Source organism: Schistocerca nitens, unplaced genomic scaffold, assembly GCF_023898315.1.
Source record: "Schistocerca nitens isolate TAMUIC-IGC-003100 unplaced genomic scaffold, iqSchNite1.1 HiC_scaffold_250, whole genome shotgun sequence".
Classification (NCBI taxonomy): domain Eukaryota; kingdom Metazoa; phylum Arthropoda; class Insecta; order Orthoptera; family Acrididae; genus Schistocerca; species Schistocerca nitens.
Window position 1 is genome coordinate 181,673 of NW_026045791.1, and position 23,287 is coordinate 204,959.

General features: G+C 54.7%; 53 non-coding genes across 53 annotated transcripts; 11 read left to right on the forward strand and 42 right to left on the reverse strand.

The window, feature by feature from the left end:
• Positions 1-170: 170 nt before the first annotated feature.
• On the reverse strand, positions 171-243 carry Trnam-cau (transfer RNA methionine (anticodon CAU)). Its single transcript has one exon. It is a non-coding gene; the product is annotated as a tRNA-Met (tRNA).
• A 380-nt stretch (positions 244-623) lies between these two features.
• Positions 624-694, reverse strand: Trnag-gcc (transfer RNA glycine (anticodon GCC)). Its single transcript has one exon. It is a non-coding gene; the product is annotated as a tRNA-Gly (tRNA).
• A 340-nt stretch (positions 695-1,034) lies between these two features.
• On the forward strand, positions 1,035-1,106 carry Trnag-ucc (transfer RNA glycine (anticodon UCC)). The gene has a single exon. It is a non-coding gene; the product is annotated as a tRNA-Gly (tRNA).
• A 602-nt stretch (positions 1,107-1,708) lies between these two features.
• Positions 1,709-1,782, reverse strand: Trnai-aau (transfer RNA isoleucine (anticodon AAU)). Its single transcript has one exon. It is a non-coding gene; the product is annotated as a tRNA-Ile (tRNA).
• Positions 1,783-1,980: 198 nt separating this feature from the next.
• On the reverse strand, positions 1,981-2,052 carry Trnae-uuc (transfer RNA glutamic acid (anticodon UUC)). Its single transcript has one exon. It is a non-coding gene; the product is annotated as a tRNA-Glu (tRNA).
• Positions 2,053-2,357: 305 nt separating this feature from the next.
• Trnam-cau (transfer RNA methionine (anticodon CAU)) lies at positions 2,358-2,430 on the reverse strand. The gene has a single exon. It is a non-coding gene; the product is annotated as a tRNA-Met (tRNA).
• A 381-nt stretch (positions 2,431-2,811) lies between these two features.
• Positions 2,812-2,882, reverse strand: Trnag-gcc (transfer RNA glycine (anticodon GCC)). Its single transcript has one exon. It is a non-coding gene; the product is annotated as a tRNA-Gly (tRNA).
• Positions 2,883-3,222: 340 nt separating this feature from the next.
• Positions 3,223-3,294, forward strand: Trnag-ucc (transfer RNA glycine (anticodon UCC)). Its single transcript has one exon. It is a non-coding gene; the product is annotated as a tRNA-Gly (tRNA).
• Positions 3,295-3,896: 602 nt separating this feature from the next.
• On the reverse strand, positions 3,897-3,970 carry Trnai-aau (transfer RNA isoleucine (anticodon AAU)). Its single transcript has one exon. It is a non-coding gene; the product is annotated as a tRNA-Ile (tRNA).
• A 198-nt stretch (positions 3,971-4,168) lies between these two features.
• Positions 4,169-4,240, reverse strand: Trnae-uuc (transfer RNA glutamic acid (anticodon UUC)). The gene has a single exon. It is a non-coding gene; the product is annotated as a tRNA-Glu (tRNA).
• Positions 4,241-4,545: 305 nt separating this feature from the next.
• On the reverse strand, positions 4,546-4,618 carry Trnam-cau (transfer RNA methionine (anticodon CAU)). Its single transcript has one exon. It is a non-coding gene; the product is annotated as a tRNA-Met (tRNA).
• Positions 4,619-4,998: 380 nt separating this feature from the next.
• On the reverse strand, positions 4,999-5,069 carry Trnag-gcc (transfer RNA glycine (anticodon GCC)). The gene has a single exon. It is a non-coding gene; the product is annotated as a tRNA-Gly (tRNA).
• A 340-nt stretch (positions 5,070-5,409) lies between these two features.
• Trnag-ucc (transfer RNA glycine (anticodon UCC)) lies at positions 5,410-5,481 on the forward strand. The gene has a single exon. It is a non-coding gene; the product is annotated as a tRNA-Gly (tRNA).
• Positions 5,482-6,073: 592 nt separating this feature from the next.
• Positions 6,074-6,147, reverse strand: Trnai-aau (transfer RNA isoleucine (anticodon AAU)). Its single transcript has one exon. It is a non-coding gene; the product is annotated as a tRNA-Ile (tRNA).
• A 198-nt stretch (positions 6,148-6,345) lies between these two features.
• On the reverse strand, positions 6,346-6,417 carry Trnae-uuc (transfer RNA glutamic acid (anticodon UUC)). The gene has a single exon. It is a non-coding gene; the product is annotated as a tRNA-Glu (tRNA).
• A 305-nt stretch (positions 6,418-6,722) lies between these two features.
• On the reverse strand, positions 6,723-6,795 carry Trnam-cau (transfer RNA methionine (anticodon CAU)). Its single transcript has one exon. It is a non-coding gene; the product is annotated as a tRNA-Met (tRNA).
• A 381-nt stretch (positions 6,796-7,176) lies between these two features.
• On the reverse strand, positions 7,177-7,247 carry Trnag-gcc (transfer RNA glycine (anticodon GCC)). Its single transcript has one exon. It is a non-coding gene; the product is annotated as a tRNA-Gly (tRNA).
• A 340-nt stretch (positions 7,248-7,587) lies between these two features.
• Trnag-ucc (transfer RNA glycine (anticodon UCC)) lies at positions 7,588-7,659 on the forward strand. The gene has a single exon. It is a non-coding gene; the product is annotated as a tRNA-Gly (tRNA).
• Positions 7,660-8,261: 602 nt separating this feature from the next.
• Positions 8,262-8,335, reverse strand: Trnai-aau (transfer RNA isoleucine (anticodon AAU)). The gene has a single exon. It is a non-coding gene; the product is annotated as a tRNA-Ile (tRNA).
• A 198-nt stretch (positions 8,336-8,533) lies between these two features.
• Trnae-uuc (transfer RNA glutamic acid (anticodon UUC)) lies at positions 8,534-8,605 on the reverse strand. Its single transcript has one exon. It is a non-coding gene; the product is annotated as a tRNA-Glu (tRNA).
• Positions 8,606-8,910: 305 nt separating this feature from the next.
• Positions 8,911-8,983, reverse strand: Trnam-cau (transfer RNA methionine (anticodon CAU)). Its single transcript has one exon. It is a non-coding gene; the product is annotated as a tRNA-Met (tRNA).
• A 381-nt stretch (positions 8,984-9,364) lies between these two features.
• On the reverse strand, positions 9,365-9,435 carry Trnag-gcc (transfer RNA glycine (anticodon GCC)). The gene has a single exon. It is a non-coding gene; the product is annotated as a tRNA-Gly (tRNA).
• Positions 9,436-9,775: 340 nt separating this feature from the next.
• Positions 9,776-9,847, forward strand: Trnag-ucc (transfer RNA glycine (anticodon UCC)). Its single transcript has one exon. It is a non-coding gene; the product is annotated as a tRNA-Gly (tRNA).
• A 602-nt stretch (positions 9,848-10,449) lies between these two features.
• Trnai-aau (transfer RNA isoleucine (anticodon AAU)) lies at positions 10,450-10,523 on the reverse strand. The gene has a single exon. It is a non-coding gene; the product is annotated as a tRNA-Ile (tRNA).
• A 198-nt stretch (positions 10,524-10,721) lies between these two features.
• Positions 10,722-10,793, reverse strand: Trnae-uuc (transfer RNA glutamic acid (anticodon UUC)). Its single transcript has one exon. It is a non-coding gene; the product is annotated as a tRNA-Glu (tRNA).
• A 303-nt stretch (positions 10,794-11,096) lies between these two features.
• Trnam-cau (transfer RNA methionine (anticodon CAU)) lies at positions 11,097-11,169 on the reverse strand. Its single transcript has one exon. It is a non-coding gene; the product is annotated as a tRNA-Met (tRNA).
• A 380-nt stretch (positions 11,170-11,549) lies between these two features.
• Trnag-gcc (transfer RNA glycine (anticodon GCC)) lies at positions 11,550-11,620 on the reverse strand. Its single transcript has one exon. It is a non-coding gene; the product is annotated as a tRNA-Gly (tRNA).
• Positions 11,621-11,960: 340 nt separating this feature from the next.
• Positions 11,961-12,032, forward strand: Trnag-ucc (transfer RNA glycine (anticodon UCC)). Its single transcript has one exon. It is a non-coding gene; the product is annotated as a tRNA-Gly (tRNA).
• A 602-nt stretch (positions 12,033-12,634) lies between these two features.
• Positions 12,635-12,708, reverse strand: Trnai-aau (transfer RNA isoleucine (anticodon AAU)). Its single transcript has one exon. It is a non-coding gene; the product is annotated as a tRNA-Ile (tRNA).
• Positions 12,709-12,906: 198 nt separating this feature from the next.
• Positions 12,907-12,978, reverse strand: Trnae-uuc (transfer RNA glutamic acid (anticodon UUC)). Its single transcript has one exon. It is a non-coding gene; the product is annotated as a tRNA-Glu (tRNA).
• A 305-nt stretch (positions 12,979-13,283) lies between these two features.
• On the reverse strand, positions 13,284-13,356 carry Trnam-cau (transfer RNA methionine (anticodon CAU)). The gene has a single exon. It is a non-coding gene; the product is annotated as a tRNA-Met (tRNA).
• Positions 13,357-13,736: 380 nt separating this feature from the next.
• Trnag-gcc (transfer RNA glycine (anticodon GCC)) lies at positions 13,737-13,807 on the reverse strand. The gene has a single exon. It is a non-coding gene; the product is annotated as a tRNA-Gly (tRNA).
• A 340-nt stretch (positions 13,808-14,147) lies between these two features.
• Positions 14,148-14,219, forward strand: Trnag-ucc (transfer RNA glycine (anticodon UCC)). Its single transcript has one exon. It is a non-coding gene; the product is annotated as a tRNA-Gly (tRNA).
• Positions 14,220-14,811: 592 nt separating this feature from the next.
• On the reverse strand, positions 14,812-14,885 carry Trnai-aau (transfer RNA isoleucine (anticodon AAU)). The gene has a single exon. It is a non-coding gene; the product is annotated as a tRNA-Ile (tRNA).
• Positions 14,886-15,083: 198 nt separating this feature from the next.
• Positions 15,084-15,155, reverse strand: Trnae-uuc (transfer RNA glutamic acid (anticodon UUC)). The gene has a single exon. It is a non-coding gene; the product is annotated as a tRNA-Glu (tRNA).
• A 305-nt stretch (positions 15,156-15,460) lies between these two features.
• Positions 15,461-15,533, reverse strand: Trnam-cau (transfer RNA methionine (anticodon CAU)). The gene has a single exon. It is a non-coding gene; the product is annotated as a tRNA-Met (tRNA).
• A 381-nt stretch (positions 15,534-15,914) lies between these two features.
• Trnag-gcc (transfer RNA glycine (anticodon GCC)) lies at positions 15,915-15,985 on the reverse strand. The gene has a single exon. It is a non-coding gene; the product is annotated as a tRNA-Gly (tRNA).
• Positions 15,986-16,325: 340 nt separating this feature from the next.
• Positions 16,326-16,397, forward strand: Trnag-ucc (transfer RNA glycine (anticodon UCC)). The gene has a single exon. It is a non-coding gene; the product is annotated as a tRNA-Gly (tRNA).
• A 602-nt stretch (positions 16,398-16,999) lies between these two features.
• Trnai-aau (transfer RNA isoleucine (anticodon AAU)) lies at positions 17,000-17,073 on the reverse strand. Its single transcript has one exon. It is a non-coding gene; the product is annotated as a tRNA-Ile (tRNA).
• Positions 17,074-17,271: 198 nt separating this feature from the next.
• On the reverse strand, positions 17,272-17,343 carry Trnae-uuc (transfer RNA glutamic acid (anticodon UUC)). Its single transcript has one exon. It is a non-coding gene; the product is annotated as a tRNA-Glu (tRNA).
• A 305-nt stretch (positions 17,344-17,648) lies between these two features.
• Trnam-cau (transfer RNA methionine (anticodon CAU)) lies at positions 17,649-17,721 on the reverse strand. The gene has a single exon. It is a non-coding gene; the product is annotated as a tRNA-Met (tRNA).
• Positions 17,722-18,101: 380 nt separating this feature from the next.
• Trnag-gcc (transfer RNA glycine (anticodon GCC)) lies at positions 18,102-18,172 on the reverse strand. Its single transcript has one exon. It is a non-coding gene; the product is annotated as a tRNA-Gly (tRNA).
• A 340-nt stretch (positions 18,173-18,512) lies between these two features.
• On the forward strand, positions 18,513-18,584 carry Trnag-ucc (transfer RNA glycine (anticodon UCC)). The gene has a single exon. It is a non-coding gene; the product is annotated as a tRNA-Gly (tRNA).
• Positions 18,585-19,176: 592 nt separating this feature from the next.
• Trnai-aau (transfer RNA isoleucine (anticodon AAU)) lies at positions 19,177-19,250 on the reverse strand. The gene has a single exon. It is a non-coding gene; the product is annotated as a tRNA-Ile (tRNA).
• Positions 19,251-19,448: 198 nt separating this feature from the next.
• On the reverse strand, positions 19,449-19,520 carry Trnae-uuc (transfer RNA glutamic acid (anticodon UUC)). Its single transcript has one exon. It is a non-coding gene; the product is annotated as a tRNA-Glu (tRNA).
• A 305-nt stretch (positions 19,521-19,825) lies between these two features.
• Trnam-cau (transfer RNA methionine (anticodon CAU)) lies at positions 19,826-19,898 on the reverse strand. Its single transcript has one exon. It is a non-coding gene; the product is annotated as a tRNA-Met (tRNA).
• Positions 19,899-20,279: 381 nt separating this feature from the next.
• On the reverse strand, positions 20,280-20,350 carry Trnag-gcc (transfer RNA glycine (anticodon GCC)). The gene has a single exon. It is a non-coding gene; the product is annotated as a tRNA-Gly (tRNA).
• Positions 20,351-20,690: 340 nt separating this feature from the next.
• On the forward strand, positions 20,691-20,762 carry Trnag-ucc (transfer RNA glycine (anticodon UCC)). The gene has a single exon. It is a non-coding gene; the product is annotated as a tRNA-Gly (tRNA).
• Positions 20,763-21,364: 602 nt separating this feature from the next.
• Positions 21,365-21,438, reverse strand: Trnai-aau (transfer RNA isoleucine (anticodon AAU)). The gene has a single exon. It is a non-coding gene; the product is annotated as a tRNA-Ile (tRNA).
• Positions 21,439-21,636: 198 nt separating this feature from the next.
• Positions 21,637-21,708, reverse strand: Trnae-uuc (transfer RNA glutamic acid (anticodon UUC)). Its single transcript has one exon. It is a non-coding gene; the product is annotated as a tRNA-Glu (tRNA).
• Positions 21,709-22,013: 305 nt separating this feature from the next.
• On the reverse strand, positions 22,014-22,086 carry Trnam-cau (transfer RNA methionine (anticodon CAU)). Its single transcript has one exon. It is a non-coding gene; the product is annotated as a tRNA-Met (tRNA).
• Positions 22,087-22,467: 381 nt separating this feature from the next.
• Trnag-gcc (transfer RNA glycine (anticodon GCC)) lies at positions 22,468-22,538 on the reverse strand. Its single transcript has one exon. It is a non-coding gene; the product is annotated as a tRNA-Gly (tRNA).
• A 340-nt stretch (positions 22,539-22,878) lies between these two features.
• Trnag-ucc (transfer RNA glycine (anticodon UCC)) lies at positions 22,879-22,950 on the forward strand. Its single transcript has one exon. It is a non-coding gene; the product is annotated as a tRNA-Gly (tRNA).
• Positions 22,951-23,287: the final 337 nt, after the last annotated feature.

Here is a 23,287-nt window from a genome sequence, read left to right on the forward strand (position 1 = left end):
AATGTTTTTGGCTTCATGCTGTGCTAGGAGAAGAGGAAAAGGGAAGCTGTAAGTAGCAATAACAGGGAGTAAACATTTTCCCGCTGAAGCGTTGAAAACGTTGTGGATAAAAAACAAGAAATAAGTTGGTGCCCTAGCAACAGCATCACCATCAGTCACAGAAAATTAAATGCCCCGGGTGAGGATCGAACTCACGACCTTAAGATTATGAGACTTACGCGCTGCCTACTGCGCTACCGAGGCACAGGTGAAGCGCTTGTCCTGGAAACTGGGTAAGTACCACACCCAATGTTAGACGTAAAGACACTGTACTTCCTGGATAACGTGTTCTGTTGCTACACGTGCATTGCCAGCCCAGTTGATTGCGGTGTTGCTGCAGATTTGCAAACGATAGGCAGCACTCCTTGTCGTTAACGTTCAGTGCCTCGGAGGCACCTGGACACAGCAACTTGCGAGGCCAGGCCAACGCTAGTCTGTAGAACACCATGCGAGCGTCCTAGTGGGGACCCGCGAGTGCTGCGTTCTCGGTTCTTCTCAAGGGAATCCTGCTATACATTCATGTGGATCGTGCATCTCAAGCGCGCAAGCCACACGGCAGCATTATCGTGGGAAAAGCAAAATGATGCATCGGCCGGGAATCGAACCCGGGCCGCCCGCGTGGCAGGCGAGCATTCTACCACTGAACCACCGATGCTCGGGCCGGTAGTAACTGCACGCTGCTTCCCGAGCAGATGTCTCAAGGGAAAGTGGGACTGCCGTCAAGCGCCGTAGCATTCTGTCGAGAAGATGCTGCAGACGCTGAATCCTGCACTGTACTGCTTAAAAATGCCGCCAGAACGCGGTCCTCTGCGTACTCTTGCGTCGCCGGCGCCGACTCTTGCCAAGGATGCGAAATGTGCGCGGATACGCTGTCCGAACGCGCCTGGATGTGCTCCCCTAGCCTACCTCGAAATGCGCCTGCCAGGTACGATCACCTTCGGCCGCTGCCGACAGGCGGGAAGCCGACACAGCGCGGCGTCGGGGCGCTCGCTTGTGCGGTGGTGGTGTAATGGTCAGCATAGTTGCCTTCCAAGCAGTTGGTCCGGGTTCGATTCCCGGCCACCGCAACAGGCTTTTTAATGTCACGTATGAGTACTTTCGCCACGCGCCCTTAACTTAATGTTTTTTCCCCCTCTTACTCGCTGCAGACCAGCCTATAGTGTGTCTCGACTGTCTCGACTTGTCTCGACTTTGCTCAGCTGACGCGAGAGCTGACGCTCTCCAATCGGCCTATATCAAAACGACAAGCACGAGAAACGACTGAGAGAGGTAAGGAGAGGCGAGGCGATGTACACACAGCACGCCCGTTCATTTCACGGTGGCGTCTCCCTGACCGAATCGGGCTGTAGCTCCGAAAACAAAGGAGAAAGAAAAATAGGAAGTAAAACTGCCAACAGTACCCTGTGTCCCCATGCGCTCTCCCGCCCAAGTACCGACAAGGGCCAAAGTTGTTACGCATCGGCAATCGGACATTTCCTTTCATCTTCTCTTTATCGGTTGAGAACCAGTGTATTCAACATATTATGGCCATTGCCGAGTGAATGCTGTAGCGCTTCCCGACAAGTCGGGTTCGGATCCTCTGTCAACTTCCACGCAGGGTGATGATGTTTTGGTCATCACACTCGCCAGCTGAAATCGGCGCTGCCTTTTCGTGGTAGTAAAAGCGTTGTGGCCCGTGGGGGGATCGAACCCACGACCTTCGCGTTATTAGCACGACGCTCTAACCAACTGAGCTAACGGGCCTCGACAGTTGCGCTCGCTCAGCCCTACGCTGCAAACGTATGGCATGAAGCCGTACACCATTTCTATGGTCGTCGGATGTCTGCTTCCCTCGTCTATACTCTGCTGACGGTCACGAAACAGTAGATATATTGCGAGCAGGACGGGAAACGGCAGCTCGGACAGCTCAAACTTGTCACGATTCGTGTGGAAAAAGTTCCGGTCCGGTACCGGGAATCGAACCCGGGCCTCCTGGGTGAAAGCCAGGTATCCTAGCCACTAGACCACACCGGATGTGGGCGTTCCTGACGCGGATCGGACGGTCGCTTGTAGCATTTCGTGTCGTGTCCCGCGTCGGCGCCCTTCTCTCTTTGCGAGCGTCTTTGCGCATACTGACTGGCAAGGCGCGCACCTCAAACGTCTCAGAGCAATGTTTTTGGCTTCATGCTGTGCTAGGAGAAGAGGAAAAGGGAAGCTGTAAGTAGCAATAACAGGGAGTAAACATTTTCCCGCTGAAGCGTTGAAAACGTTGTGGATAACAAACAAGAAATAAGTTGGTGCCCTAGCAACAGCATCACCATCAGTCACAGAAAATTAAATGCCCCGGGTGAGGATCGAACTCACGACCTTAAGATTATGAGACTTACGCGCTGCCTACTGCGCTACCGAGGCACAGGTGAAGCGCTTGTCCTGGAAACTGGCTAAGTACCACACCCAATGTTAGACGTAAAGACACTGTACTTCCTGGATAACGTGTTCTGTTGCTACACGTGCATTGCCAGCCCAGTTGATTGCGGTGTTGCTGCAGCTTTTGCAAACGATAGGCAGCACTCCTTGTCGTTAACGTTCAGTGCCTCGGAGGCACCTGGACACAGCAACTTGTGAGGCCAGGCCGACGCTAGTCTGTAGAACACCATGCGAGCGTCCTAGTGGGGACCCGCGAGTGCTGCGTTCTCGGTTCTTCTCAAGGGAATCCAGCTATACATTCATGTGGATCGTGCATCTCAAGCGCGCAAGCCACACGGCAGCATTATCGTGGGAAAAGCAAAATGATGCATCGGCCGGGAATCGAACCCGGGCCGCCCGCGTGGCAGGCGAGCACTCTGCCACTGAACCACCGATGCTCGGGCCGGTAGTAACTGCACGCTGCTTCCCGAGCAGATGTCTCAAGGGAAAGTGGGACTGCCGTCAAGCGCCGTAGCATTCTGTCGAGAAGATGCTGCAGACGCTGAATCCTGCACTGTACTGCTTAAAAATGCCGCCAGAACGCGGTCCTCTGCGTACTCTTGCGTCGCCGGCGCCGACTCTTGCCAAGGATGCGAAATGTGCGCGGATACGCTGTCCGAACGCGCCTGGATGTGCTCCCCTAGCCTACCTCGAAATGCGCCTGCCAGGTACGATCACCTTCGGCCGCTGCCGACAGGCGGGAAGCCGACACAGCGCGGCGTCGGGGCGCTCGCTTGTGCGGTGGTGGTGTAATGGTCAGCATAGTTGCCTTCCAAGCAGTTGGTCCGGGTTCGATTCCCGGCCACCGCAACAGGCTTTTTAATGTCACGTATGAGTACTTTCGCCACGCGCCCTTAACTTAATGTTTTTTCCCCCTCTTACTCGCTGCAGACCAGCCTATAGTGTGTCTCGACTGTCTCGACTTGTCTCGACTTTGCTCAGCTGACGCGAGAGCTGACGCTCTCCAATCGGCCTATATCAAAACGACAAGCACGAGAAACGACTGAGAGAGGTAAGGAGAGGCGAGGCGATGTACACACAGCACGCCCGTTCATTTCACGGTGGCGTCTCCCTGACCGAATCGGGCTGTAGCTCCGAAAACAAAGGAGAAAGAAAAATAGGAAGTAAAACTGCCAACAGTACCCTGTGTCCCCATGCGCTCTCCCGCCCAAGTACCGACAAGGGCCAAAGTTGTTACGCATCGGCAATCGGACATTTCCTTTCATCTTCTCTTTATCGGTTGAGAACCAGTGTATTCAACATATTATGGCCATTGCCGAGTGAATGCTGTAGCGCTTCCCGACAAGTCGGGTTCGGATCCTCTGTCAACTTCCACGCAGGGTGATGATGTTTTGGTCATCACACTCGCCAGCTGAAATCGGCGCTGCCTTTTCGTGGTAGTAAAAGCGTTGTGGCCCGTGGGGGGATCGAACCCACGACCTTCGCGTTATTAGCACGACGCTCTAACCAACTGAGCTAACGGGCCTCGACAGTTGCACTCGCTCAGCCCTACGCTGCAAACGTATGGCATGAAGCCGTACACCATTTCTATGGTCGTCGGATGTCTGCTTCCCTCGTCTATACTCTGCTGACGGTCACGAAACAGTAGATATATTGCGAGCAGGACGGGAAACGGCAGCTCGGACAGCTCAAACTTGTCACGATTCGTGTGGAAAAAGTTCCGTTCCGGTACCGGGAATCGAACCCGGGCCTCCTGGGTGAAAGCCAGGTATCCTAGCCACTAGACCACACCGGATGCGGGCGTTCCTGCGGCGGATCGGACGGTCGCTTGTAGCATTTCGTGTCGTGTCCCGCGTCGGCGCCCTTCTCTCTTTGCGAGCGTCTTTGCGCATACTGACTGGCAAGGCGCGCACCTCAAACGTCTCAGAGCAATGTTTTTGGCTTCATGCTGTGCTAGGAGAAGAGGAAAAGGGAAGCTGTAAGTAGCAATAACAGGGAGTAAACATTTTCCCGCTGAAGCGTTGAAAACGTTGTGGATAAAAAACAAGAAATAAGTTGGTGCCCTAGCAACAGCATCACCATCAGTCACAGAAAATTAAATGCCCCGGGTGAGGATCGAACTCACGACCTTAAGATTATGAGACTTACGCGCTGCCTACTGCGCTACCGAGGCACAGGTGAAGCGCTTGTCCTGGAAACTGGGTAAGTACCACACCCAATGTTAGACGTAAAGACACTGTACTTCCTGGATAACGTGTTCTGTTGCTACACGTGCATTGCCAGCCCAGTTGATTGCGGTGTTGCTGCAGATTTGCAAACGATAGGCAGCACTCCTTGTCGTTAACGTTCAGTGCCTCGGAGGCACCTGGACACAGCAACTTGCGAGGCCAGGCCGACGCTAGTCTGTAGAACACCATGCGAGCGTCCTAGTGGGGACCCGCGAGTGCTGCGTTCTCGGTTCTTCTCAAGGGAATCCTGCTATACATTCATGTGGATCGTGCATCTCAAGCGCGCAAGCCACACGGCAGCATTATCGTGGGAAAAGCAAAATGATGCATCGGCCGGGAATCGAACCCGGGCCGCCCGCGTGGCAGGCGAGCATTCTACCACTGAACCACCGATGCTCGGGCCGGTAGTAACTGCACGCTGCTTCCCGAGCAGATGTCTCAAGGGAAAGTGGGACTGCCGTCAAGCGCCGTAGCATTCTGTCGAGAAGATGCTGCAGACGCTGAATCCTGCACTGTACTGCTTAAAAATGCCGCCAGAACGCGGTCCTCTGCGTACTCTTGCGTCGCCGGCGCCGACTCTTGCCAAGGATGCGAAATGTGCGCGGATACGCTGTCCGAACGCGCCTGGATGTGCTCCCCTAGCCTACCTCGAAATGCGCCTGCCAGGTACGATCACCTTCGGCCGCTGCCGACAGGCGGGAAGCCGACACAGCGCGGCGTCGGGGCGCTCGCTTGTGCGGTGGTGGTGTAATGGTCAGCATAGTTGCCTTCCAAGCAGTTGGTCCGGGTTCGATTCCCGGCCACCGCAACAGGCTTTTTAATGTCACGTATGAGTACTTTCGCCACGCGCCCTTAACTTAATGTTTTTTCCCCCTCTTACTCGCTGCAGACCAGCCTATAGTGTGTCTCGACTGTCTCGACTTTGCTCAGCTGACGCGAGAGCTGACGCTCTCCAATCGGCCTATATCAAAACGACAAGCACGAGAAACGACTGAGAGAGGTAAGGAGAGGCGAGGCGATGTACACACAGCACGCCCGTTCATTTCACGGTGGCGTCTCCCTGACCGAATCGGGCTGTAGCTCCGAAAACAAAGGAGAAAGAAAAATAGGAAGTAAAACTGCCAACAGTACCCTGTGTCCCCATGCGCTCTCCCGCCCAAGTACCGACAAGGGCCAAAGTTGTTACGCATCGGCAATCGGACATTTCCTTTCATCTTCTCTTTATCGGTTGAGAACCAGTGTATTCAACATATTATGGCCATTGCCGAGTGAATGCTGTAGCGCTTCCCGACAAGTCGGGTTCGGATCCTCTGTCAACTTCCACGCAGGGTGATGATGTTTTGGTCATCACACTCGCCAGCTGAAATCGGCGCTGCCTTTTCGTGGTAGTAAAAGCGTTGTGGCCCGTGGGGGGATCGAACCCACGACCTTCGCGTTATTAGCACGACGCTCTAACCAACTGAGCTAACGGGCCTCGACAGTTGCGCTCGCTCAGCCCTACGCTGCAAACGTATGGCATGAAGCCGTACACCATTTCTATGGTCGTCGGATGTCTGCTTCCCTCGTCTATACTCTGCTGACGGTCACGAAACAGTAGATATATTGCGAGCAGGACGGGAAACGGCAGCTCGGACAGCTCAAACTTGTCACGATTCGTGTGGAAAAAGTTCCGTTCCGGTACCGGGAATCGAACCCGGGCCTCCTGGGTGAAAGCCAGGTATCCTAGCCACTAGACCACACCGGATGTGGGCGTTCCTGACGCGGATCGGACGGTCGCTTGTAGCATTTCGTGTCGTGTCCCGCGTCGGCGCCCTTCTCTCTTTGCGAGCGTCTTTGCGCATACTGACTGGCAAGGCGCGCACCTCAAACGTCTCAGAGCAATGGTTTTGGCTTCATGCTGTGCTAGGAGAAGAGGAAAAGGGAAGCTGTAAGTAGCAATAACAGGGAGTAAACATTTTCCCGCTGAAGCGTTGAAAACGTTGTGGATAACAAACAAGAAATAAGTTGGTGCCCTAGCAACAGCATCACCATCAGTCACAGAAAATTAAATGCCCCGGGTGAGGATCGAACTCACGACCTTAAGATTATGAGACTTACGCGCTGCCTACTGCGCTACCGAGGCACAGGTGAAGCGCTTGTCCTGGAAACTGGCTAAGTACCACACCCAATGTTAGACGTAAAGACACTGTACTTCCTGGATAACGTGTTCTGTTGCTACACGTGCATTGCCAGCCCAGTTGATTGCGGTGTTGCTGCAGCTTTTGCAAACGATAGGCAGCACTCCTTGTCGTTAACGTTCAGTGCCTCGGAGGCACCTGGACACAGCAACTTGTGAGGCCAGGCCGACGCTAGTCTGTAGAACACCATGCGAGCGTCCTAGTGGGGACCCGCGAGTGCTGCGTTCTCGGTTCTTCTCAAGGGAATCCAGCTATACATTCATGTGGATCGTGCATCTCAAGCGCGCAAGCCACACGGCAGCATTATCGTGGGAAAAGCAAAATGATGCATCGGCCGGGAATCGAACCCGGGCCGCCCGCGTGGCAGGCGAGCACTCTGCCACTGAACCACCGATGCTCGGGCCGGTAGTAACTGCACGCTGCTTCCCGAGCAGATGTCTCAAGGGAAAGTGGGACTGCCGTCAAGCGCCGTAGCATTCTGTCGAGAAGATGCTGCAGACGCTGAATCCTGCACTGTACTGCTTAAAAATGCCGCCAGAACGCGGTCCTCTGCGTACTCTTGCGTCGCCGGCGCCGACTCTTGCCAAGGATGCGAAATGTGCGCGGATACGCTGTCCGAACGCGCCTGGATGTGCTCCCCTAGCCTACCTCGAAATGCGCCTGCCAGGTACGATCACCTTCGGCCGCTGCCGACAGGCGGGAAGCCGACACAGCGCGGCGTCGGGGCGCTCGCTTGTGCGGTGGTGGTGTAATGGTCAGCATAGTTGCCTTCCAAGCAGTTGGTCCGGGTTCGATTCCCGGCCACCGCAACAGGCTTTTTAATGTCACGTATGAGTACTTTCGCCACGCGCCCTTAACTTAATGTTTTTTCCCCCTCTTACTCGCTGCAGACCAGCCTATAGTGTGTCTCGACTGTCTCGACTTGTCTCGACTTTGCTCAGCTGACGCGAGAGCTGACGCTCTCCAATCGGCCTATATCAAAACGACAAGCACGAGAAACGACTGAGAGAGGTAAGGAGAGGCGAGGCGATGTACACACAGCACGCCCGTTCATTTCACGGTGGCGTCTCCCTGACCGAATCGGGCTGTAGCTCCGAAAACAAAGGAGAAAGAAAAATAGGAAGTAAAACTGCCAACAGTACCCTGTGTCCCCATGCGCTCTCCCGCCCAAGTACCGACAAGGGCCAAAGTTGTTACGCATCGGCAATCGGACATTTCCTTTCATCTTCTCTTTATCGGTTGAGAACCAGTGTATTCAACATATTATGGCCATTGCCGAGTGAATGCTGTAGCGCTTCCCGACAAGTCGGGTTCGGATCCTCTGTCAACTTCCACGCAGGGTGATGATGTTTTGGTCATCACACTCGCCAGCTGAAATCGGCGCTGCCTTTTCGTGGTAGTAAAAGCGTTGTGGCCCGTGGGGGGATCGAACCCACGACCTTCGCGTTATTAGCACGACGCTCTAACCAACTGAGCTAACGGGCCTCGACAGTTGCACTCGCTCAGCCCTACGCTGCAAACGTATGGCATGAAGCCGTACACCATTTCTATGGTCGTCGGATGTCTGCTTCCCTCGTCTATACTCTGCTGACGGTCACGAAACAGTAGATATATTGCGAGCAGGACGGGAAACGGCAGCTCGGACAGCTCAAACTTGTCACGATTCGTGTGGAAAAAGTTCCGTTCCGGTACCGGGAATCGAACCCGGGCCTCCTGGGTGAAAGCCAGGTATCCTAGCCACTAGACCACACCGGATGCGGGCGTTCCTGCGGCGGATCGGACGGTCGCTTGTAGCATTTCGTGTCGTGTCCCGCGTCGGCGCCCTTCTCTCTTTGCGAGCGTCTTTGCGCATACTGACTGGCAAGGCGCGCACCTCAAACGTCTCAGAGCAATGTTTTTGGCTTCATGCTGTGCTAGGAGAAGAGGAAAAGGGAAGCTGTAAGTAGCAATAACAGGGAGTAAACATTTTCCCGCTGAAGCGTTGAAAACGTTGTGGATAAAAAACAAGAAATAAGTTGGTGCCCTAGCAACAGCATCACCATCAGTCACAGAAAATTAAATGCCCCGGGTGAGGATCGAACTCACGACCTTAAGATTATGAGACTTACGCGCTGCCTACTGCGCTACCGAGGCACAGGTGAAGCGCTTGTCCTGGAAACTGGCTAAGTACCACACCCAATGTTAGACGTAAAGACACTGTACTTCCTGGATAACGTGTTCTGTTGCTACACGTGCATTGCCAGCCCAGTTGATTGCGGTGTTGCTGCAGCTTTTGCAAACGATAGGCAGCACTCCTTGTCGTTAACGTTCAGTGCCTCGGAGGCACCTGGACACAGCAACTTGTGAGGCCAGGCCGACGCTAGTCTGTAGAACACCATGCGAGCGTCCTAGTGGGGACCCGCGAGTGCTGCGTTCTCGGTTCTTCTCAAGGGAATCCAGCTATACATTCATGTGGATCGTGCATCTCAAGCGCGCAAGCCACACGGCAGCATTATCGTGGGAAAAGCAAAATGATGCATCGGCCGGGAATCGAACCCGGGCCGCCCGCGTGGCAGGCGAGCACTCTGCCACTGAACCACCGATGCTCGGGCCGGTAGTAACTGCACGCTGCTTCCCGAGCAGATGTCTCAAGGGAAAGTGGGACTGCCGTCAAGCGCCGTAGCATTCTGTCGAGAAGATGCTGCAGACGCTGAATCCTGCACTGTACTGCTTAAAAATGCCGCCAGAACGCGGTCCTCTGCGTACTCTTGCGTCGCCGGCGCCGACTCTTGCCAAGGATGCGAAATGTGCGCGGATACGCTGTCCGAACGCGCCTGGATGTGCTCCCCTAGCCTACCTCGAAATGCGCCTGCCAGGTACGATCACCTTCGGCCGCTGCCGACAGGCGGGAAGCCGACACAGCGCGGCGTCGGGGCGCTCGCTTGTGCGGTGGTGGTGTAATGGTCAGCATAGTTGCCTTCCAAGCAGTTGGTCCGGGTTCGATTCCCGGCCACCGCAACAGGCTTTTTAATGTCACGTATGAGTACTTTCGCCACGCGCCCTTAACTTAATGTTTTTTCCCCCTCTTACTCGCTGCAGACCAGCCTATAGTGTGTCTCGACTGTCTCGACTTGTCTCGACTTTGCTCAGCTGACGCGAGAGCTGACGCTCTCCAATCGGCCTATATCAAAACGACAAGCACGAGAAACGACTGAGAGAGGTAAGGAGAGGCGAGGCGATGTACACACAGCACGCCCGTTCATTTCACGGTGGCGTCTCCCTGACCGAATCGGGCTGTAGCTCCGAAAACAAAGGAGAAAGAAAAATAGGAAGTAAAACTGCCAACAGTACCCTGTGTCCCCATGCGCTCTCCCGCCCAAGTACCGACAAGGGCCAAAGTTGTTACGCATCGGCAATCGGACATTTCCTTTCATCTTCTCTTTATCGGTTGAGAACCAGTGTATTCAACATATTATGGCCATTGCCGAGTGAATGCTGTAGCGCTTCCCGACAAGTCGGGTTCGGATCCTCTGTCAACTTCCACGCAGGGTGATGATGTTTTGGTCATCACACTCGCCAGCTGAAATCGGCGCTGCCTTTTCGTGGTAGTAAAAGCGTTGTGGCCCGTGGGGGGATCGAACCCACGACCTTCGCGTTATTAGCACGACGCTCTAACCAACTGAGCTAACGGGCCTCGACAGTTGCACTCGCTCAGCCCTACGCTGCAAACGTATGGCATGAAGCCGTACACCATTTCTATGGTCGTCGGATGTCTGCTTCCCTCGTCTATACTCTGCTGACGGTCACGAAACAGTAGATATATTGCGAGCAGGACGGGAAACGGCAGCTCGGACAGCTCAAACTTGTCACGATTCGTGTGGAAAAAGTTCCGTTCCGGTACCGGGAATCGAACCCGGGCCTCCTGGGTGAAAGCCAGGTATCCTAGCCACTAGACCACACCGGATGCGGGCGTTCCTGCGGCGGATCGGACGGTCGCTTGTAGCATTTCGTGTCGTGTCCCGCGTCGGCGCCCTTCTCTTTGCGAGCGTCTTTGCGCATACTGACTGGCAAGGCGCGCACCTCAAACGTCTCAGAGCAATGTTTTTGGCTTCATGCTGTGCTAGGAGAAGAGGAAAAGGGAAGCTGTAAGTAGCAATAACAGGGAGTAAACATTTTCCCGCTGAAGCGTTGAAAACGTTGTGGATAAAAAACAAGAAATAAGTTGGTGCCCTAGCAACAGCATCACCATCAGTCACAGAAAATTAAATGCCCCGGGTGAGGATCGAACTCACGACCTTAAGATTATGAGACTTACGCGCTGCCTACTGCGCTACCGAGGCACAGGTGAAGCGCTTGTCCTGGAAACTGGGTAAGTACCACACCCAATGTTAGACGTAAAGACACTGTACTTCCTGGATAACGTGTTCTGTTGCTACACGTGCATTGCCAGCCCAGTTGATTGCGGTGTTGCTGCAGATTTGCAAACGATAGGCAGCACTCCTTGTCGTTAACGTTCAGTGCCTCGGAGGCACCTGGACACAGCAACTTGCGAGGCCAGGCCGACGCTAGTCTGTAGAACACCATGCGAGCGTCCTAGTGGGGACCCGCGAGTGCTGCGTTCTCGGTTCTTCTCAAGGGAATCCTGCTATACATTCATGTGGATCGTGCATCTCAAGCGCGCAAGCCACACGGCAGCATTATCGTGGGAAAAGCAAAATGATGCATCGGCCGGGAATCGAACCCGGGCCGCCCGCGTGGCAGGCGAGCATTCTACCACTGAACCACCGATGCTCGGGCCGGTAGTAACTGCACGCTGCTTCCCGAGCAGATGTCTCAAGGGAAAGTGGGACTGCCGTCAAGCGCCGTAGCATTCTGTCGAGAAGATGCTGCAGACGCTGAATCCTGCACTGTACTGCTTAAAAATGCCGCCAGAACGCGGTCCTCTGCGTACTCTTGCGTCGCCGGCGCCGACTCTTGCCAAGGATGCGAAATGTGCGCGGATACGCTGTCCGAACGCGCCTGGATGTGCTCCCCTAGCCTACCTCGAAATGCGCCTGCCAGGTACGATCACCTTCGGCCGCTGCCGACAGGCGGGAAGCCGACACAGCGCGGCGTCGGGGCGCTCGCTTGTGCGGTGGTGGTGTAATGGTCAGCATAGTTGCCTTCCAAGCAGTTGGTCCGGGTTCGATTCCCGGCCACCGCAACAGGCTTTTTAATGTCACGTATGAGTACTTTCGCCACGCGCCCTTAACTTAATGTTTTTTCCCCCTCTTACTCGCTGCAGACCAGCCTATAGTGTGTCTCGACTGTCTCGACTTGTCTCGACTTTGCTCAGCTGACGCGAGAGCTGACGCTCTCCAATCGGCCTATATCAAAACGACAAGCACGAGAAACGACTGAGAGAGGTAAGGAGAGGCGAGGCGATGTACACACAGCACGCCCGTTCATTTCACGGTGGCGTCTCCCTGACCGAATCGGGCTGTAGCTCCGAAAACAAAGGAGAAAGAAAAATAGGAAGTAAAACTGCCAACAGTACCCTGTGTCCCCATGCGCTCTCCCGCCCAAGTACCGACAAGGGCCAAAGTTGTTACGCATCGGCAATCGGACATTTCCTTTCATCTTCTCTTTATCGGTTGAGAACCAGTGTATTCAACATATTATGGCCATTGCCGAGTGAATGCTGTAGCGCTTCCCGACAAGTCGGGTTCGGATCCTCTGTCAACTTCCACGCAGGGTGATGATGTTTTGGTCATCACACTCGCCAGCTGAAATCGGCGCTGCCTTTTCGTGGTAGTAAAAGCGTTGTGGCCCGTGGGGGGATCGAACCCACGACCTTCGCGTTATTAGCACGACGCTCTAACCAACTGAGCTAACGGGCCTCGACAGTTGCACTCGCTCAGCCCTACGCTGCAAACGTATGGCATGAAGCCGTACACCATTTCTATGGTCGTCGGATGTCTGCTTCCCTCGTCTATACTCTGCTGACGGTCACGAAACAGTAGATATATTGCGAGCAGGACGGGAAACGGCAGCTCGGACAGCTCAAACTTGTCACGATTCGTGTGGAAAAAGTTCCGTTCCGGTACCGGGAATCGAACCCGGGCCTCCTGGGTGAAAGCCAGGTATCCTAGCCACTAGACCACACCGGATGCGGGCGTTCCTGCGGCGGATCGGACGGTCGCTTGTAGCATTTCGTGTCGTGTCCCGCGTCGGCGCCCTTCTCTCTTTGCGAGCGTCTTTGCGCATACTGACTGGCAAGGCGCGCACCTCAAACGTCTCAGAGCAATGTTTTTGGCTTCATGCTGTGCTAGGAGAAGAGGAAAAGGGAAGCTGTAAGTAGCAATAACAGGGAGTAAACATTTTCCCGCTGAAGCGTTGAAAACGTTGTGGATAAAAAACAAGAAATAAGTTGGTGCCCTAGCAACAGCATCACCATCAGTCACAGAAAATTAAATGCCCCGGGTGAGGATCGAACTCACGACCTTAAGATTATGAGACTTACGCGCTGCCTACTGCGCTACCGAGGCACAGGTGAAGCGCTTGTCCTGGAAACTGGGTAAGTACCACACCCAATGTTAGACGTAAAGACACTGTACTTCCTGGATAACGTGTTCTGTTGCTACACGTGCATTGCCAGCCCAGTTGATTGCGGTGTTGCTGCAGATTTGCAAACGATAGGCAGCACTCCTTGTCGTTAACGTTCAGTGCCTCGGAGGCACCTGGACACAGCAACTTGCGAGGCCAGGCCGACGCTAGTCTGTAGAACACCATGCGAGCGTCCTAGTGGGGACCCGCGAGTGCTGCGTTCTCGGTTCTTCTCAAGGGAATCCTGCTATACATTCATGTGGATCGTGCATCTCAAGCGCGCAAGCCACACGGCAGCATTATCGTGGGAAAAGCAAAATGATGCATCGGCCGGGAATCGAACCCGGGCCGCCCGCGTGGCAGGCGAGCATTCTACCACTGAACCACCGATGCTCGGGCCGGTAGTAACTGCACGCTGCTTCCCGAGCAGATGTCTCAAGGGAAAGTGGGACTGCCGTCAAGCGCCGTAGCATTCTGTCGAGAAGATGCTGCAGACGCTGAATCCTGCACTGTACTGCTTAAAAATGCCGCCAGAACGCGGTCCTCTGCGTACTCTTGCGTCGCCGGCGCCGACTCTTGCCAAGGATGCGAAATGTGCGCGGATACGCTGTCCGAACGCGCCTGGATGTGCTCCCCTAGCCTACCTCGAAATGCGCCTGCCAGGTACGATCACCTTCGGCCGCTGCCGACAGGCGGGAAGCCGACACAGCGCGGCGTCGGGGCGCTCGCTTGTGCGGTGGTGGTGTAATGGTCAGCATAGTTGCCTTCCAAGCAGTTGGTCCGGGTTCGATTCCCGGCCACCGCAACAGGCTTTTTAATGTCACGTATGAGTACTTTCGCCACGCGCCCTTAACTTAATGTTTTTTCCCCCTCTTACTCGCTGCAGACCAGCCTATAGTGTGTCTCGACTGTCTCGACTTTGCTCAGCTGACGCGAGAGCTGACGCTCTCCAATCGGCCTATATCAAAACGACAAGCACGAGAAACGACTGAGAGAGGTAAGGAGAGGCGAGGCGATGTACACACAGCACGCCCGTTCATTTCACGGTGGCGTCTCCCTGACCGAATCGGGCTGTAGCTCCGAAAACAAAGGAGAAAGAAAAATAGGAAGTAAAACTGCCAACAGTACCCTGTGTCCCCATGCGCTCTCCCGCCCAAGTACCGACAAGGGCCAAAGTTGTTACGCATCGGCAATCGGACATTTCCTTTCATCTTCTCTTTATCGGTTGAGAACCAGTGTATTCAACATATTATGGCCATTGCCGAGTGAATGCTGTAGCGCTTCCCGACAAGTCGGGTTCGGATCCTCTGTCAACTTCCACGCAGGGTGATGATGTTTTGGTCATCACACTCGCCAGCTGAAATCGGCGCTGCCTTTTCGTGGTAGTAAAAGCGTTGTGGCCCGTGGGGGGATCGAACCCACGACCTTCGCGTTATTAGCACGACGCTCTAACCAACTGAGCTAACGGGCCTCGACAGTTGCGCTCGCTCAGCCCTACGCTGCAAACGTATGGCATGAAGCCGTACACCATTTCTATGGTCGTCGGATGTCTGCTTCCCTCGTCTATACTCTGCTGACGGTCACGAAACAGTAGATATATTGCGAGCAGGACGGGAAACGGCAGCTCGGACAGCTCAAACTTGTCACGATTCGTGTGGAAAAAGTTCCGTTCCGGTACCGGGAATCGAACCCGGGCCTCCTGGGTGAAAGCCAGGTATCCTAGCCACTAGACCACACCGGATGCGGGCGTTCCTGACGCGGATCGGACGGTCGCTTGTAGCATTTCGTGTCGTGTCCCGCGTCGGCGCCCTTCTCTCTTTGCGAGCGTCTTTGCGCATACTGACTGGCAAGGCGCGCACCTCAAACGTCTCAGAGCAATGTTTTTGGCTTCATGCTGTGCTAGGAGAAGAGGAAAAGGGAAGCTGTAAGTAGCAATAACAGGGAGTAAACATTTTCCCGCTGAAGCGTTGAAAACGTTGTGGATAACAAACAAGAAATAAGTTGGTGCCCTAGCAACAGCATCACCATCAGTCACAGAAAATTAAATGCCCCGGGTGAGGATCGAACTCACGACCTTAAGATTATGAGACTTACGCGCTGCCTACTGCGCTACCGAGGCACAGGTGAAGCGCTTGTCCTGGAAACTGGCTAAGTACCACACCCAATGTTAGACGTAAAGACACTGTACTTCCTGGATAACGTGTTCTGTTGCTACACGTGCATTGCCAGCCCAGTTGATTGCGGTGTTGCTGCAGCTTTTGCAAACGATAGGCAGCACTCCTTGTCGTTAACGTTCAGTGCCTCGGAGGCACCTGGACACAGCAACTTGTGAGGCCAGGCCGACGCTAGTCTGTAGAACACCATGCGAGCGTCCTAGTGGGGACCCGCGAGTGCTGCGTTCTCGGTTCTTCTCAAGGGAATCCAGCTATACATTCATGTGGATCGTGCATCTCAAGCGCGCAAGCCACACGGCAGCATTATCGTGGGAAAAGCAAAATGATGCATCGGCCGGGAATCGAACCCGGGCCGCCCGCGTGGCAGGCGAGCACTCTGCCACTGAACCACCGATGCTCGGGCCGGTAGTAACTGCACGCTGCTTCCCGAGCAGATGTCTCAAGGGAAAGTGGGACTGCCGTCAAGCGCCGTAGCATTCTGTCGAGAAGATGCTGCAGACGCTGAATCCTGCACTGTACTGCTTAAAAATGCCGCCAGAACGCGGTCCTCTGCGTACTCTTGCGTCGCCGGCGCCGACTCTTGCCAAGGATGCGAAATGTGCGCGGATACGCTGTCCGAACGCGCCTGGATGTGCTCCCCTAGCCTACCTCGAAATGCGCCTGCCAGGTACGATCACCTTCGGCCGCTGCCGACAGGCGGGAAGCCGACACAGCGCGGCGTCGGGGCGCTCGCTTGTGCGGTGGTGGTGTAATGGTCAGCATAGTTGCCTTCCAAGCAGTTGGTCCGGGTTCGATTCCCGGCCACCGCAACAGGCTTTTTAATGTCACGTATGAGTACTTTCGCCACGCGCCCTTAACTTAATGTTTTTTCCCCCTCTTACTCGCTGCAGACCAGCCTATAGTGTGTCTCGACTGTCTCGACTTGTCTCGACTTTGCTCAGCTGACGCGAGAGCTGACGCTCTCCAATCGGCCTATATCAAAACGACAAGCACGAGAAACGACTGAGAGAGGTAAGGAGAGGCGAGGCGATGTACACACAGCACGCCCGTTCATTTCACGGTGGCGTCTCCCTGACCGAATCGGGCTGTAGCTCCGAAAACAAAGGAGAAAGAAAAATAGGAAGTAAAACTGCCAACAGTACCCTGTGTCCCCATGCGCTCTCCCGCCCAAGTACCGACAAGGGCCAAAGTTGTTACGCATCGGCAATCGGACATTTCCTTTCATCTTCTCTTTATCGGTTGAGAACCAGTGTATTCAACATATTATGGCCATTGCCGAGTGAATGCTGTAGCGCTTCCCGACAAGTCGGGTTCGGATCCTCTGTCAACTTCCACGCAGGGTGATGATGTTTTGGTCATCACACTCGCCAGCTGAAATCGGCGCTGCCTTTTCGTGGTAGTAAAAGCGTTGTGGCCCGTGGGGGGATCGAACCCACGACCTTCGCGTTATTAGCACGACGCTCTAACCAACTGAGCTAACGGGCCTCGACAGTTGCACTCGCTCAGCCCTACGCTGCAAACGTATGGCATGAAGCCGTACACCATTTCTATGGTCGTCGGATGTCTGCTTCCCTCGTCTATACTCTGCTGACGGTCACGAAACAGTAGATATATTGCGAGCAGGACGGGAAACGGCAGCTCGGACAGCTCAAACTTGTCACGATTCGTGTGGAAAAAGTTCCGTTCCGGTACCGGGAATCGAACCCGGGCCTCCTGGGTGAAAGCCAGGTATCCTAGCCACTAGACCACACCGGATGCGGGCGTTCCTGCGGCGGATCGGACGGTCGCTTGTAGCATTTCGTGTCGTGTCCCGCGTCGGCGCCCTTCTCTCTTTGCGAGCGTCTTTGCGCATACTGACTGGCAAGGCGCGCACCTCAAACGTCTCAGAGCAATGTTTTTGGCTTCATGCTGTGCTAGGAGAAGAGGAAAAGGGAAGCTGTAAGTAGCAATAACAGGGAGTAAACATTTTCCCGCTGAAGCGTTGAAAACGTTGTGGATAAAAAACAAGAAATAAGTTGGTGCCCTAGCAACAGCATCACCATCAGTCACAGAAAATTAAATGCCCCGGGTGAGGATCGAACTCACGACCTTAAGATTATGAGACTTACGCGCTGCCTACTGCGCTACCGAGGCACAGGTGAAGCGCTTGTCCTGGAAACTGGGTAAGTACCACACCCAATGTTAGACGTAAAGACACTGTACTTCCTGGATAACGTGTTCTGTTGCTACACGTGCATTGCCAGCCCAGTTGATTGCGGTGTTGCTGCAGATTTGCAAACGATAGGCAGCACTCCTTGTCGTTAACGTTCAGTGCCTCGGAGGCACCTGGACACAGCAACTTGCGAGGCCAGGCCGACGCTAGTCTGTAGAACACCATGCGAGCGTCCTAGTGGGGACCCGCGAGTGCTGCGTTCTCGGTTCTTCTCAAGGGAATCCTGCTATACATTCATGTGGATCGTGCATCTCAAGCGCGCAAGCCACACGGCAGCATTATCGTGGGAAAAGCAAAATGATGCATCGGCCGGGAATCGAACCCGGGCCGCCCGCGTGGCAGGCGAGCATTCTACCACTGAACCACCGATGCTCGGGCCGGTAGTAACTGCACGCTGCTTCCCGAGCAGATGTCTCAAGGGAAAGTGGGACTGCCGTCAAGCGCCGTAGCATTCTGTCGAGAAGATGCTGCAGACGCTGAATCCTGCACTGTACTGCTTAAAAATGCCGCCAGAACGCGGTCCTCTGCGTACTCTTGCGTCGCCGGCGCCGACTCTTGCCAAGGATGCGAAATGTGCGCGGATACGCTGTCCGAACGCGCCTGGATGTGCTCCCCTAGCCTACCTCGAAATGCGCCTGCCAGGTACGATCACCTTCGGCCGCTGCCGACAGGCGGGAAGCCGACACAGCGCGGCGTCGGGGCGCTCGCTTGTGCGGTGGTGGTGTAATGGTCAGCATAGTTGCCTTCCAAGCAGTTGGTCCGGGTTCGATTCCCGGCCACCGCAACAGGCTTTTTAATGTCACGTATGAGTACTTTCGCCACGCGCCCTTAACTTAATGTTTTTTCCCCCTCTTACTCGCTGCAGACCAGCCTATAGTGTGTCTCGACTGTCTCGACTTTGCTCAGCTGACGCGAGAGCTGACGCTCTCCAATCGGCCTATATCAAAACGACAAGCACGAGAAACGACTGAGAGAGGTAAGGAGAGGCGAGGCGATGTACACACAGCACGCCCGTTCATTTCACGGTGGCGTCTCCCTGACCGAATCGGGCTGTAGCTCCGAAAACAAAGGAGAAAGAAAAATAGGAAGTAAAACTGCCAACAGTACCCTGTGTCCCCATGCGCTCTCCCGCCCAAGTACCGACAAGGGCCAAAGTTGTTACGCATCGGCAATCGGACATTTCCTTTCATCTTCTCTTTATCGGTTGAGAACCAGTGTATTCAACATATTATGGCCATTGCCGAGTGAATGCTGTAGCGCTTCCCGACAAGTCGGGTTCGGATCCTCTGTCAACTTCCACGCAGGGTGATGATGTTTTGGTCATCACACTCGCCAGCTGAAATCGGCGCTGCCTTTTCGTGGTAGTAAAAGCGTTGTGGCCCGTGGGGGGATCGAACCCACGACCTTCGCGTTATTAGCACGACGCTCTAACCAACTGAGCTAACGGGCCTCGACAGTTGCGCTCGCTCAGCCCTACGCTGCAAACGTATGGCATGAAGCCGTACACCATTTCTATGGTCGTCGGATGTCTGCTTCCCTCGTCTATACTCTGCTGACGGTCACGAAACAGTAGATATATTGCGAGCAGGACGGGAAACGGCAGCTCGGACAGCTCAAACTTGTCACGATTCGTGTGGAAAAAGTTCCGTTCCGGTACCGGGAATCGAACCCGGGCCTCCTGGGTGAAAGCCAGGTATCCTAGCCACTAGACCACACCGGATGCGGGCGTTCCTGACGCGGATCGGACGGTCGCTTGTAGCATTTCGTGTCGTGTCCCGCGTCGGCGCCCTTCTCTCTTTGCGAGCGTCTTTGCGCATACTGACTGGCAAGGCGCGCACCTCAAACGTCTCAGAGCAATGTTTTTGGCTTCATGCTGTGCTAGGAGAAGAGGAAAAGGGAAGCTGTAAGTAGCAATAACAGGGAGTAAACATTTTCCCGCTGAAGCGTTGAAAACGTTGTGGATAACAAACAAGAAATAAGTTGGTGCCCTAGCAACAGCATCACCATCAGTCACAGAAAATTAAATGCCCCGGGTGAGGATCGAACTCACGACCTTAAGATTATGAGACTTACGCGCTGCCTACTGCGCTACCGAGGCACAGGTGAAGCGCTTGTCCTGGAAACTGGCTAAGTACCACACCCAATGTTAGACGTAAAGACACTGTACTTCCTGGATAACGTGTTCTGTTGCTACACGTGCATTGCCAGCCCAGTTGATTGCGGTGTTGCTGCAGCTTTTGCAAACGATAGGCAGCACTCCTTGTCGTTAACGTTCAGTGCCTCGGAGGCACCTGGACACAGCAACTTGTGAGGCCAGGCCGACGCTAGTCTGTAGAACACCATGCGAGCGTCCTAGTGGGGACCCGCGAGTGCTGCGTTCTCGGTTCTTCTCAAGGGAATCCAGCTATACATTCATGTGGATCGTGCATCTCAAGCGCGCAAGCCACACGGCAGCATTATCGTGGGAAAAGCAAAATGATGCATCGGCCGGGAATCGAACCCGGGCCGCCCGCGTGGCAGGCGAGCACTCTGCCACTGAACCACCGATGCTCGGGCCGGTAGTAACTGCACGCTGCTTCCCGAGCAGATGTCTCAAGGGAAAGTGGGACTGCCGTCAAGCGCCGTAGCATTCTGTCGAGAAGATGCTGCAGACGCTGAATCCTGCACTGTACTGCTTAAAAATGCCGCCAGAACGCGGTCCTCTGCGTACTCTTGCGTCGCCGGCGCCGACTCTTGCCAAGGATGCGAAATGTGCGCGGATACGCTGTCCGAACGCGCCTGGATGTGCTCCCCTAGCCTACCTCGAAATGCGCCTGCCAGGTACGATCACCTTCGGCCGCTGCCGACAGGCGGGAAGCCGACACAGCGCGGCGTCGGGGCGCTCGCTTGTGCGGTGGTGGTGTAATGGTCAGCATAGTTGCCTTCCAAGCAGTTGGTCCGGGTTCGATTCCCGGCCACCGCAACAGGCTTTTTAATGTCACGTATGAGTACTTTCGCCACGCGCCCTTAACTTAATGTTTTTTCCCCCTCTTACTCGCTGCAGACCAGCCTATAGTGTGTCTCGACTGTCTCGACTTGTCTCGACTTTGCTCAGCTGACGCGAGAGCTGACGCTCTCCAATCGGCCTATATCAAAACGACAAGCACGAGAAACGACTGAGAGAGGTAAGGAGAGGCGAGGCGATGTACACACAGCACGCCCGTTCATTTCACGGTGGCGTCTCCCTGACCGAATCGGGCTGTAGCTCCGAAAACAAAGGAGAAAGAAAAATAGGAAGTAAAACTGCCAACAGTACCCTGTGTCCCCATGCGCTCTCCCGCCCAAGTACCGACAAGGGCCAAAGTTGTTACGCATCGGCAATCGGACATTTCCTTTCATCTTCTCTTTATCGGTTGAGAACCAGTGTATTCAACATATTATGGCCATTGCCGAGTGAATGCTGTAGCGCTTCCCGACAAGTCGGGTTCGGATCCTCTGTCAACTTCCACGCAGGGTGATGATGTTTTGGTCATCACACTCGCCAGCTGAAATCGGCGCTGCCTTTTCGTGGTAGTAAAAGCGTTGTGGCCCGTGGGGGGATCGAACCCACGACCTTCGCGTTATTAGCACGACGCTCTAACCAACTGAGCTAACGGGCCTCGACAGTTGCACTCGCTCAGCCCTACGCTGCAAACGTATGGCATGAAGCCGTACACCATTTCTATGGTCGTCGGATGTCTGCTTCCCTCGTCTATACTCTGCTGACGGTCACGAAACAGTAGATATATTGCGAGCAGGACGGGAAACGGCAGCTCGGACAGCTCAAACTTGTCACGATTCGTGTGGAAAAAGTTCCGTTCCGGTACCGGGAATCGAACCCGGGCCTCCTGGGTGAAAGCCAGGTATCCTAGCCACTAGACCACACCGGATGCGGGCGTTCCTGCGGCGGATCGGACGGTCGCTTGTAGCATTTCGTGTCGTGTCCCGCGTCGGCGCCCTTCTCTCTTTGCGAGCGTCTTTGCGCATACTGACTGGCAAGGCGCGCACCTCAAACGTCTCAGAGCAATGTTTTTGGCTTCATGCTGTGCTAGGAGAAGAGGAAAAGGGAAGCTGTAAGTAGCAATAACAGGGAGTAAACATTTTCCCGCTGAAGCGTTGAAAACGTTGTGGATAAAAAACAAGAAATAAGTTGGTGCCCTAGCAACAGCATCACCATCAGTCACAGAAAATTAAATGCCCCGGGTGAGGATCGAACTCACGACCTTAAGATTATGAGACTTACGCGCTGCCTACTGCGCTACCGAGGCACAGGTGAAGCGCTTGTCCTGGAAACTGGCTAAGTACCACACCCAATGTTAGACGTAAAGACACTGTACTTCCTGGATAACGTGTTCTGTTGCTACACGTGCATTGCCAGCCCAGTTGATTGCGGTGTTGCTGCAGCTTTTGCAAACGATAGGCAGCACTCCTTGTCGTTAACGTTCAGTGCCTCGGAGGCACCTGGACACAGCAACTTGTGAGGCCAGGCCGACGCTAGTCTGTAGAACACCATGCGAGCGTCCTAGTGGGGACCCGCGAGTGCTGCGTTCTCGGTTCTTCTCAAGGGAATCCAGCTATACATTCATGTGGATCGTGCATCTCAAGCGCGCAAGCCACACGGCAGCATTATCGTGGGAAAAGCAAAATGATGCATCGGCCGGGAATCGAACCCGGGCCGCCCGCGTGGCAGGCGAGCACTCTGCCACTGAACCACCGATGCTCGGGCCGGTAGTAACTGCACGCTGCTTCCCGAGCAGATGTCTCAAGGGAAAGTGGGACTGCCGTCAAGCGCCGTAGCATTCTGTCGAGAAGATGCTGCAGACGCTGAATCCTGCACTGTACTGCTTAAAAATGCCGCCAGAACGCGGTCCTCTGCGTACTCTTGCGTCGCCGGCGCCGACTCTTGCCAAGGATGCGAAATGTGCGCGGATACGCTGTCCGAACGCGCCTGGATGTGCTCCCCTAGCCTACCTCGAAATGCGCCTGCCAGGTACGATCACCTTCGGCCGCTGCCGACAGGCGGGAAGCCGACACAGCGCGGCGTCGGGGCGCTCGCTTGTGCGGTGGTGGTGTAATGGTCAGCATAGTTGCCTTCCAAGCAGTTGGTCCGGGTTCGATTCCCGGCCACCGCAACAGGCTTTTTAATGTCACGTATGAGTACTTTCGCCACGCGCCCTTAACTTAATGTTTTTTCCCCCTCTTACTCGCTGCAGACCAGCCTATAGTGTGTCTCGACTGTCTCGACTTGTCTCGACTTTGCTCAGCTGACGCGAGAGCTGACGCTCTCCAATCGGCCTATATCAAAACGACAAGCACGAGAAACGACTGAGAGAGGTAAGGAGAGGCGAGGCGATGTACACACAGCACGCCCGTTCATTTCACGGTGGCGTCTCCCTGACCGAATCGGGCTGTAGCTCCGAAAACAAAGGAGAAAGAAAAATAGGAAGTAAAACTGCCAACAGTACCCTG